We start from the raw sequence: 12,227 nt of genomic DNA on the forward strand, positions 1-12,227 counted from the left end.
ATGGGGTGAAATCAAGTATGCACTTACAGTATGCAGTATGCAATACTCAATAACACATATAAATGATCTGGTAGAAGGGTGAACAGTATGGAAATATTTAATTGTTAATAATTGTTAATTTTTTATTTATTTTTTAAATCACACAACAGGTCCCGCCTACCCACTTGGAGCTAAGCAGCAGCCTAATAAAACGTTTTTCACTTTTCTGACTCTTACCAGATTCTGAGAAGTTGTTCATCAGACTGTGATCCATGTAAGTATATGTCAGTGACAAGAACTTAAGATGTCATTTATGTAGCAAATAGCTTGAAACTTTGCAGATTTATAGGACAAGTGTACATGATCAAAACTTTTGTGCGCAAATGAAACAAAGCAAATCTAAATTTCATGGAATGTGATTATAAATACCCTTTTTGAGTAAAAATTTGTTACGAATTGTTATAGAATTCACACACAAGAGACATGTATGAATGAATATGATTTAAATCTCTGATGTTAGTTCTGCTATTAAATCTGTGATATAATTTTCAGATATCTTTAAAGATGTCCAGCCTAACAACTCTGCAAAGAATTGGTAGTTTGTTTGTTTTTTTGATATTGATAAATTGATATTGATATTGATTTTTTTTTTTTTTTTTTGATGTTGATAAATTAAATTGAATTGATTGATAAAGAAGGTGCTCCATTTTCATTTACTGGTGAAAATAATGGTGCCAGTTTAGAGAAGATCAGGGTCGAAATGGGAGAATCACAGGTGAAGGCTGTCAAGTTTTGGCTTTCAGATGGCAGAATTGGGAGCTTTGGTACTCAAGACAGACCATATAAAGAGTACAGGTTCAAGACTGGTGAGTGTTTCACCTCACTCTCCCCGTGGGGGAACGGAGCAGGAACACATCTTGGAGCCATCAAATTCAAGACCGACCGGAATGGAGAGTTTTTTTTGCAAAGATGACGAGTTGGGGTTTAAAAAAAGAATATCCTATTGATGTTTTGGGGAGTTGTAGGAAATTCTTCTTCTAAAGACATTTACTGCATTGGATTCATGTTTCTCAATGAAGTTCAATCAACAGTTCTCACTAATGTCAACTCTCCCACTATATACCAACTGATCCCACAAGTGACAGTGGAAGAGATCAAATCCATCTCTTACCATATTGACTCCTATGAAAAACAACAGGAAACAATCAAAACCTCAAAGAAATTGATCAAAAACGAAATTTTTACAAAAACTTTTAGTGTGGAAGTAAAGGCTGCAATTGCAGAGCTTGTAGACCTTTCTACAAAATTCAGTTTCACCACTGGTTCACAAGGCACTTATAGTCTGGAGGAGATAGATGAGAGAACGGAAACTCTGACTACCACTTTAGAAATCCCACCAAGAAAGAAGGTTGACGTTTACATCAGCATTGGCAGAGTCATGTTTGACCTGCCTTACAGTGGCACTGTGAAGATCACTTGCAAGAACGGCAGTGTGCTAGAGTATGAAACCAAAGACCAATGCAAAGGCATCACTCACACTAAAATTAAAGTGAATGCTAAAGAATCTGATCTGTAATGTTAAGACAAATTGTTCTTGGCCACATGGTCTTTATCTGATTATCAGTTTTTGTACTTTTAGTTGACTTGTTTGAGCATTTCTTCCTTTGTTTCATTTTTAAATGTTTATTTTCTATGTTATTTTATTTAATTTTTTTTACAAATAAAATCAAATAATATTTTCTGATTTAATTACAAAATGTTCATATCACTTACTTTGTGTAATGACTTTATAATCATTCGGTATAATCTCTAGTACCAGATTATTACATGTTTTACAATTCCAAATGTGTTCAATCTCACATTTAATGTATTTCATGAGCCCTGTGTTTAGACTGTTTATTAAATGTTGTTGTTTTATTGACAAAAATGGTTTCATTTAAGAAAGGATCTTCTGAAACAATCTTTTAACTAAGCAGCTCTCTGGAAATAGTATTAGCATTGACAATTCAATAATCTCACAAACTTCCTTCTTTGATTAATTGTTTTGAAAAAGCCTATAATAACCAGGTCCGTTGTGACACATTAGCTAGCTTTGTAGTAAAAACAATAAGGCATATGCTTACAGAGAAATTAATTTGCAAAAAAAGAGCAAAAATAATTTGATGAACTTTTTAAAGTATTGTTGCTGAAATGCAAGGAATTCCTCATAAATCAGAATATGGAAGTGAAACTCCTAAATAATACTTGTAATGCAATGTTTTTACGAGCTCCTGGCTCATTTTCGTGATAGAGGGTTATGACACACTATGAAAACTGCATGACCTAAACAAAAATGAGTTACAAAGAAAACTTATTTATGGTGTATAGGCATGACGTGCATGTCTGGAAAATATATATGGCGTAAAGTGAGGTGGAACATGCTAAAAATTGTGACTTGTTTTACCGTATTATTGCTTAATCGTTGCATTTTAAAGATGCGCCCACAGAGTGAACCATGGCTCAGAGGGACAAAGTTGCAACGAGACACAATATTGAAGGGGTGTTGAAGACACAGCAGTAGGTAAGATGCATTTTTCATGCCGTTACAACAAAATCTGCTTTTTAGCTTATTATCCAAATTTTAAAGAGCGATTCACAGCACAAGATAATTTGTATCTTTTGCCATACAGTATTGCATTTATTTCTGATGTTTTATATCTTTTCTTGCAGAGAAATGAATGTGATCACTACATTTCTTCAAGTGGCGATGGCGTTAGTCCTTTCTGGTGGTTCAGCTGAAGTTGTGACTGATTTTCGAAAGAAATGTGCGGACAGTTTTGCGAATGGAAATTCACCAACAATACTATATGGACCTCAGTACCAAAAAATATGCCAAACTTTAAAGAAAAATGCTCATTACGCCACACTTTATGACACTAACAACAAGATTCCGGTCTACTCAGCCTACAAGTTTATCAAAACAATGAGTTGTGAAAGAAAACTCTCATGGTGCATTGAACCTCAAGTAAGAATATCACTCTCTATCCACATTAATGTTTTGTAATCTGGTATGTTTTTGAATTCAAAAATATTGTACTTAGACTTTTTTTTAATTGTGCATTTTCTCGCTTATAAAATATTACAGCTTGATAATGCAGGAGAAGGACCAAATATGGTACCTGATCTTTTCAGACAATCACCGAACCAAGCTGTCATTGAGGATTATAAGAACTCTGGCTTTGACAAAGGTCATCTGGCACCAGTCTACCATGCAGGCTCAAAGGGCCGTGCTGATGCCACCTTCACTCTCACCAATGCTGCTCCACAATACCCCTGTTTTAATAGAGGACAATGGAGGATACTAGAAAAAAACATTGGAAAAGAACTGACTGAGCGATGTCTGTCCAAGAAGAACTCAGCTTACATTGTAACAGGGGTGGTACCAGGTGAAAGTCAAATAAAAAGAAAAGTGAATGTGCCTAGTCATTTCTGGACTGCATACTGCTGTTTAGACCATACTATGAACTGTCAAATCGCAAGAGGATTTATTGGGAAGAACAAAAACAAGATCGTTATTCCTCACAACATAACTGTAAATGAATTACAGGAAAGGTTGGAAACCCTTTATGATGTCAAAACGTTTAAGTTGTTTAATACAGAAGCAAACTAAAGTTAACATCAGCTGTATCTGTTGAATGACAGTCTTTACAGAACACTGTTAAAAATAAAGGTTCTTCAGTGGCATTGATGGAAGAACAATTAACATCATGAAACCTTTCCATTGCACAAAAGGTTCTTCACAGTGGAGAACTTTCTTTTTTAATTCATTTATAATCACTTATCATTCAATCTTTTTTATTATTCTGTTTAATCACATAATCATTTATAATACTCATTACAATCATTTATATACCCATTTCATTGTTTTATTAATTGGTTAATCATATATTATATTATTGTTGTTTTTATATATTTTTTTCACTGTTGTTAAGTCTTATGACTGTGTGGTTTTATGAATGAGAGAAAACAGGGAATGTTTATGGAAACTCAAGGTTTCTAGGATGTTGTTGTGAATCATTTTGGTATAACATTACTTGTTGGATTTGTGTTCTTCAGACGAAGTCTGAGTGCTGAAAGAAATGCAATTAAGACTATTCAATAAACTCTGCTCCTTTTTTACCATCATCACTTCATCTCCTGCTTCTGGACAACTTCTTGTCTGATAGAAGACTGATAATAGTGTTTTGGGTACCAGATAGGAGCTTCTGTTAAGAGGGTTTGGGTTTTAGACTATCTTGGTGACGAGTAGTTCTGTTACCAGAATAAAAAAAGTTATTTTCGGATGGGATGCCATCCAGGGCTGGATCTTAATTGTCTAGCCATAGCGACTCGATCTAATCCTAATTCTCTAATCTAATCTTTAGATTATTAATAAAATATTCTTCATTAACTGTTCTTATATGGCATCAAACCCCCCTTTTAGAACCTTTAGTATTAAGAGTGAACTTACGTTTTATATCTAATTCTTAAATTCCTCCAAATCACAGTTTGACTAAAATCTAAACCACTATACCCCAATTTAACAGACTTAAGGCTTAAAGTCCTAGTCCTACATTTAAATGTAAGTCTGAGCTGTTTCAACTGAAATAAAATTGCACTGATTGATCTTAAAATATATCAATGCATTTCCTTTGTCTCAAGATGTACACCAGTGATGTTTTTGTTTTTTATAAGCATGTTGCTTAAATGTCCTAATTGAACTATGGCCCTAATCCTGGTTTAGTCTAAGCCCTGTCTGTGAAACTGGGCCATAATGTAATAAATTAAGTGTATCATACATTACACTAATAGAGATTTAAGGTTGAATTGAATTGATTGTATTTTATTTCTATTTTTCTACACAGTAGATTCGAACTCATGTCTGTCACACCCCTGGACTTTTGAGTTGGTTTCTCCCATCATTTCCCCCCTGTTTCTGTTCAGCTTCTTGAATCATTAAAGTCTGTTTGTTTAATTAAGTTGGCTTGGGAAAGCCAACTTACTGAAATCCTATTTAAACTTATTATTAGTGGTGCTTGCCATAGGCAAAGCATCACTATTACTGTTGTGCGTGCTTATTTTTATTATTATTATAGATTCCGTACAGATTTTCGGCGCGTAACTAGTCCCGCAGTTTTTGTCATAGACCCTCGAAACGGGTGTCAAATCGTGCGGCCTATATAGACTCGGTGTGCTATGACTTTTATAAGCGATCGGGGGTACGATGACATCACACGGGGCGAAAAAGCGCCCCAAAAACGTCCCATAGACAATGCATTGTGGCAAACTTTGACGGGACGTAGCGCCGAGCGACAATTTCGCAGAAACACGTCATTCGCCACATTTGGAGAGGCTATCAAGCTGTGCGAGAACACACCACTCAATGGGGTACAAGTTGCACCCCTGGGGCGCGAAAGCGCCCCAAAGTCGCCCCATTGACTTACTATGGTGAGGCGCGGCCCATGAAACACATGCGTTTTTCCTACTATGGTAATTTACATAGGGATTTTGCATTGAACATAACTCTGCATCACAGTGTCATAGAGACATGGGGGCGGGCTCATTTTACTCAGACAACCAATCAGACTCTCCGGATCACTGTGAAGCAGTCAAGCCACGCCCTAACAACCATTTACAGCACCCTAGCAACTGATCCCATATACTGCTTTTATAATGACCCATATGGATATCTTTGGACCACAGTGTCATAGAGACTTGGGGGTGGGCTCGTTTGATTCGGGCCAATGGTGAATCACCAATGACACTTCCTATCCACGCCCTAGCAACCATTATCAAGCACCCTAGCAACCAAAACCCACACAGGCATATCTTTAGATCTGAATGTCACAGAGACATGGGGGTTGGTTTATATCACTCATACTGGCAACTACACTTTACAGTGTCGTCATTGGCCACTCCCTAGCAACCAAACAGAGTACCCTAGCAACCCAAAGCCACACAGGCATATCTTCAGACCTGAATGTCACAGAGACATGGGGATTGGTTTATATCACTCATACTGGCAACTACACTTTACAGTGTCGTCATTGGCCACTCCCTAGCAACCAAGCAGAGTACCCTAGCAACCCAAAGCCACACAGGCATATCTTCACACCTGAATGTCACAGAGACATGGGGGTTGGTTTAAATCACTCATACTGGCAACTACACTTTACATTGTCGTCATTGGCCACTCCCTAGCAACCAAACAGAGTACCCTAGCAACCTAAAGCCACACAGGCATATCTTCTGACCTGAATGTCACAGAGACATGGGGGTTGGTTTATATCACTCATACTGGCAACTACACTTTACAGTGTCGTCATTGGCCACTCCCTAGCAACCAAACAGAGTACCCTAGCAACCCAAAGCCACACAGGCATATCTTCACACCTGAATGTCACAGAGACATGGGGGTTGGTTTATATCACTCATACTGGCAACTACACTTTACAGTGTCGTTATTGGCCACTCCCTAGCAACCAAACACAGTACCCTAGCAACCCAAAGAAACACAGGCATATCTTCTGACCTGAATGTCACAGAGACATGGGGGTTGGTTTATATCACTCATACTGGCAACTACACTTTACAGTGTCGTCATTGGCCAATCCCTAGCAACCAAACAGAGTACCCTAGCAACCCAAAGTCACACAGGCATATCTTCAGACCTGAATGTCACAGAGACATGGGGGTTGGTTTATATCACTCATTCTGGCAACTAAACTTTACATTGTCGTTATTGGCCAATCCCTAGCGACCAAACAGAATACCCTAGCAACCTAAAGCCACACAGGCATATCTTCAGACCTGAATGTCACAGAGACATGGGGGTTGGTTTATATCACTCATACTGGCAACTACACTTTACAGTGTCGTCATTGGCCACTCCCTAGCAACCAAACAGAGTACCCTAGCAACCAATTAGCAAGACCTATATTTTTGTATCAGAATGTCGCAGAGACATGGGAGTTGCTACTTTTGACTCATGCTAGCAAACTCTCAACATGCTACACATGCTAGCACTCAATAGCTTCATGCTAATAGCAATTAGCTAAGGGCTAATCAGGCAAAGACCTCTATTACACTCCATAGTAATGATCTTTGACAAGTAGCAACTGCATACCAACGCCATAGCAACTAGCCCGGTTACCTTAGCAACGGCCCTAGCAACCACCCAAGTACCCTAGCAACCGCATAGCAACTGCCCTAGTAACCACCCGAGTACCATAGCAACCACATAGCAATACCTTAGCAACCACCCTGGGTACCCTTGCAACGGCCCTAGCAACCACATAGCAACACCCTAGCAACCAAGGGCCGAGTTTTGCCACCGCAAGCACCACTCACATTTTCTTCAGGAAATGTACATATCTAGTTCTTCTTCTTCTTCTTCTTCTTTTTCTGAGCGGAAAATTTTTGGACTCCTACTCCTCCTAGACCGTTCAAGCTACATACTCCAAACTCGGGTCAGATCTTCATACTGTTCAGACTTAGTGTGCTATATCTTTTCAGACTGTTTTGAGTTATGGTTTTCTTAAAAATTAATATTAAAAATCATAAAAAGGTCCCATAGACTTTCATTGACCAAAAGTCCATGTCTATTTGAACTATGTTTAATGTAAACTGCTAGAAGCCATTGATACTCAATTAAGCTTTAAGCTATCTATCTATCTATCTATCTATCTATCTATCTATCTATCTATCTATCTATCTATCTATCTATCAATCTATCAATCTATCCATCTATCTATCTATCTATCTATCTATCTATCTATCTATCTATCTATCTATCAATCTATCTATCTATCTATCTATCTATCTATCTATCTATCTATCTATCTATCTATCTATCTTCAAACCTTATCTATCTATCTATCTATCTATCTATCTATCTATCTTCAAACCTTTATCTATCTATCTATCTATCTATCTATCTATCTATCTATCTATCTATCTATCTATCTATCTTCAAACCTTATCTATCTATCTATCTATCTATCTATCTATCTATCTATCTATCTATCTATCTATCTATCTATCTATCTATCTGTCTTCAAACCTTATCTATCTATCTATCTATCTATCTATCTATCTATCTATCTATCTATCTATCTATCTATCTTCAAACCTTATCTATCTATCTATCTATCTATCTATCTATCTATCTATCTATCTATCTATCTATCTTACTAGTCGTGCTAAAATCATGCTAGCGACTTTGCTAGTCATGCTAAAATAATGCTAAAATCATGCTAGCGACTTGCTAGTCGTGCTAAAATCATGCTAGCAAATCATGCTAGCGACTTGCTAGTCGTGCTAAAATCATGCTAGCGACTTGCTAGTCGTGCTAAAATCATGCTAGCGACTCGCTAGTCGTGCTAAAATCATGCTAGCGACTCGCTAGTCGTGCTAAAATCATGCTAACGACTCGCTAGTCGTGCTAAAATCATGCTAGCGACTCGCTAGTCGTGCTAAAATCATGCTAGCGACTCGCTAGTCGTGCTAAAATCATGCTAGCGACTTGCTAGTCGTGCTAAAATCATGCTAGCGACCTTGCTAGTCATGCTAAAATAATGCTAAAATCATGCTAGCGACTTGCTAGTCGTGCTAAAATCATGCTAGCGACTTGCTAGTCGTGTTAAAATCATGCTAGGGACTCGCTAGTCGTGCTAAAATCATGCTAGCGACTTGCTAGTCGTGCTAAAATCATGCTACCGACTCGCTAGTCGTGCTAAAATCATGCTAGCGACTTGTTAGCCATGGTAAAATCATGCTAGTGACTTGCTAGTCATGCTAAAAATCATGTTAGCGACTTGCTAGTCTTGCTTAAATAATGCTAGCGACTTTGCTAGTCTTGCTAAAATCATGCTAGCGACTTGCTAGTCATGCTAATATCATGCTAACGACTTGCTAGTCATGCTAGAATCATGCTAGCGACTTTGCTAGTCATGCTAAAATAATGCTAAAATCATGCTAGCGACTTGCTAGTCATGCTAAAATAATGCTAGCGACTTGCTAGTCTTGCTAAAATAATGCTAGCGACTTGCTAGTCTTGCTAAAATCATGCTAGCGACTTGCTAGTCATGCTAATATCATGCTAGCGACTTGCTAGTCATGCTAGAATCATGCTAACGACTTGCTAGTCATGCTAAAATCATGCTAGCGACTTGCTAGTCATGCTAAAATCAGGCTAGCGACTTGCTAGTCATGTTTAAAATCATGCTAGCGATTTGCTAGTCTTGCTAAAATCATGCTAGCGACTTGTTAGTCATGCCAGAATCATGCTAGCGACTTGCTAGTCGACTTGCTAGTCGTGCTAAAATCATGCTAGCGACTTGCTAGTCATGCTAAAATCATGCTAGCGACTTGCTAGTCATGCTAGAATCATGCTAGCGACTTGTTAGTCATGCTAAAATAATGTTAAAATCATGCTAGCGACTTGCTAGTCGTGCTAAAATCATGCTAGCGACTTGCTAGTCGTGCTAAAATCATGCTAGCGACTTGCTAGTCGTGCTAAAATCATGCTAGCGACTTGCTAGTCGTGCTAAAATCATGCTAGCGATTTGCTAGTCATGCTAAAATCATGCTAGCGACTTGCTAGTCATGCTAAAAATCATGTTAGCGACTTGCTAGTCTTGCTTAAATAATGCTATCGACTTGCTAGTCTTGTTAAAATCATGCTAGCGACTTGCTAGTCATGCTTATATCATGCTAGCGACTTGCTAGTCATGCTAGAATCATGCTAGCGACTTTGCTAGTCATGCTAAAATAATGCTAAAATCATGCTAGCGACTTGCTAGTCATGCTAAAATAATGCTAGCGACTTGCTAGTCTTGCTAAAATAATGCTAGCGACTTGCTAGTCTTGCTAAAATCATGCTAGCGACTTGCTAGTCATGCTAAAATAATGTTAAAATCATGCTAGCGACTTGCTAGTCATGCTAAAATAATGATAAAATCATGCTAGCGACTTGCTAGTCATGCTAAAATCATGCTAGCGACTTGCTAGTCATGCTAAAATCAGGCTAGCGACTTGCTAGTCGTGCTAAAATCATGCTAGTGACTTGCTAGTCATGCTAAAATCATGCTAGCGACTCGCTAGTCATGCTAAAATCATGCTAGCGACTTGTTAGCCATGGTAAAATCATGCTAGTGACTTGCTAGTCATGCTAAAAATCATGTTAGCGACTTGCTAGTCTTGCTTAAATAATGCTAGCGACTTGCTAGTCTTGCTAAAATCATGCTAGCGACTTGATAGTCATGCTAATATCATGCTAGCGACTTTCTAGTCATGCTAGAATCATGCTAGCGACTTTGCTAGTCATGCTAAAATAATGCTAAAATCATGCTAGCGACTTGCTAGTCATGCTAAAATCATGCTAGCGACTTGCTAGTCGTGCTAAAATCATGCTAGCGACTTGCTAGTCATGCTAAAGTCATGCTAGCGACTTGCTAGTCATGCTAAAATCATGCTAGCGACTTGTTAGTCATGGTAAAATCATGCTAGCGACTTGCTAGTCTTGCTAAAAATCATGTTAACGACTTGCTAGTTTTGCTTAAATAATGCTAGCGACTTGCTAAAACCATGCTAGCGACTTGCTAGTCATGCTAATATCATGCTAGCGACTTGCTAGTCATGCTAGAATCATGCTAGCGACTTTGCTAGTCATGCTAAAATAATGCTAAAATCATGCTAGCGACTTGCTAGTCGTGCTAAAATCATGCTAGCGACTTGCTAGTCGTGCTAAAATCATGCTAGCGACTTGCTAGTCATGCTAAAATCATGCTAGCGACTTGCTAGTCATGCTAAAAATCATGTTAACGACTTCCTAGTCTTGCTTAAATAATGCTAGCAACCGCATAGCAACCGCATAGCAACACCTTAGCAACCACCCTGGGTACCTTAGCAACCACATAGCAACACCTTAGCATCTATTCACATTCAAACTATTTATATCTTCTAACTATTTATATCTATAAATGTATCTATTTTCAAACTATTTATATCTATCTAGCCTATCTATCTTCAAACTTTATTAATCAAACTAAAACTATTTCAAACTGAAAACCTTTAAACTTTCTTTAAACTAAAAGCTTTTAAAACTACTTAAAACTTACTGGCTAGGCTTTCTCAAGCCAACTTAAAGTTTGCTAACAAACTTTTTATCTAGTTTACATTGTTGTTTGTCTGTTCCTCGTCTCAGCGAGACAAATCAGGGTGGAGATTTTTTTTGCAAGAATGACCCAACAGTCATTACCAACAGAAATCCCCATGGATGTTGGCTCTGGATATTGTCTGGGAGTTGCAGGACAAGCTGGCTCAGATATTGACAGTATGGGATTCATGTTTCTTAATGCAGTTCAATCAACAGTTCTCACTAATGTCAACTATCCCACTATTAGCCAAACGATACCAGAGGTGACAGTGGAAGAGCTCAAATTGATTTCTTACCAGAATGACTTCACTGCCAAACAACAGCAAACAATCAAAACCTCAAAGAAATAGAGATTTACAATACATTTAGTGTGGAAGTAAAGGCTGCAATTGCAGAGCTTGTAGAACTTTCTACAGGATTCAGTTTCACCACTGGTTCACAAGGCACTTATAGTCTGGAGGAGATAGATGAGAGAACCGAAACTCTGACTACTACTTTAGAAATCCCACCAAGAAAGAAGGTAGAAGTTTATATCAGCATTAGTAGAGTCATGTATGACCTGCCTTACACTGGCACTGTGAAGATCACTTGCAAGAATGGCAGTGTGTTACAGAATGAAACCAAGGGCCAATACAAAGGCATCACTTACACTGATATCAAAGTGGAAACGAAAGAATCGGGGGCGTAATTTTAGGACATTCTTCTTGGCTGCATGTTATTTTACCAGCATTGTATCAGTTTTTTTTTTTTTTACGTTTAACTGATTTGTTTGATTTGCTTTTCTTTCTTTATTTCATTTCAAATGTCTATTTGTTATAGGTGACGTGCTGGACGGACGAGACGAAAGACAAGATTAATCAAACACTATATTTAATATATATACTTGGAGTAACAGGCAGGATAAATCCACACACATAACATTCAACGATAAACATCACATAAAGACCAACAAAGAACTCAGGAAACAAACAGACTTATAAAGACAGACTAATAATTAAACACAGGTGACGGGGATTTTGACAAACGAGGACTAAACCAAATGATCACAAAATGACAGGGGGACACCAGATGG

The 12,227-nt window shown here is 38.0% G+C and overlaps 2 pseudogenes; both read left to right on the plus strand.

Annotated features, from left to right (window-relative positions):
* Positions 1-739: 739 nt before the first annotated feature.
* On the plus strand, positions 740-1,555 carry LOC141332497 (aerolysin-like protein; annotated as a pseudogene).
* A 1,575-nt stretch (positions 1,556-3,130) lies between these two features.
* On the plus strand, positions 3,131-11,843 carry LOC141331689 (aerolysin-like protein; annotated as a pseudogene).
* Positions 11,844-12,227: the final 384 nt, after the last annotated feature.

This window comes from Garra rufa, chromosome 3 (assembly GCF_049309525.1).
Source record: "Garra rufa chromosome 3, GarRuf1.0, whole genome shotgun sequence".
NCBI lineage: Eukaryota > Metazoa > Chordata > Actinopteri > Cypriniformes > Cyprinidae > Garra > Garra rufa.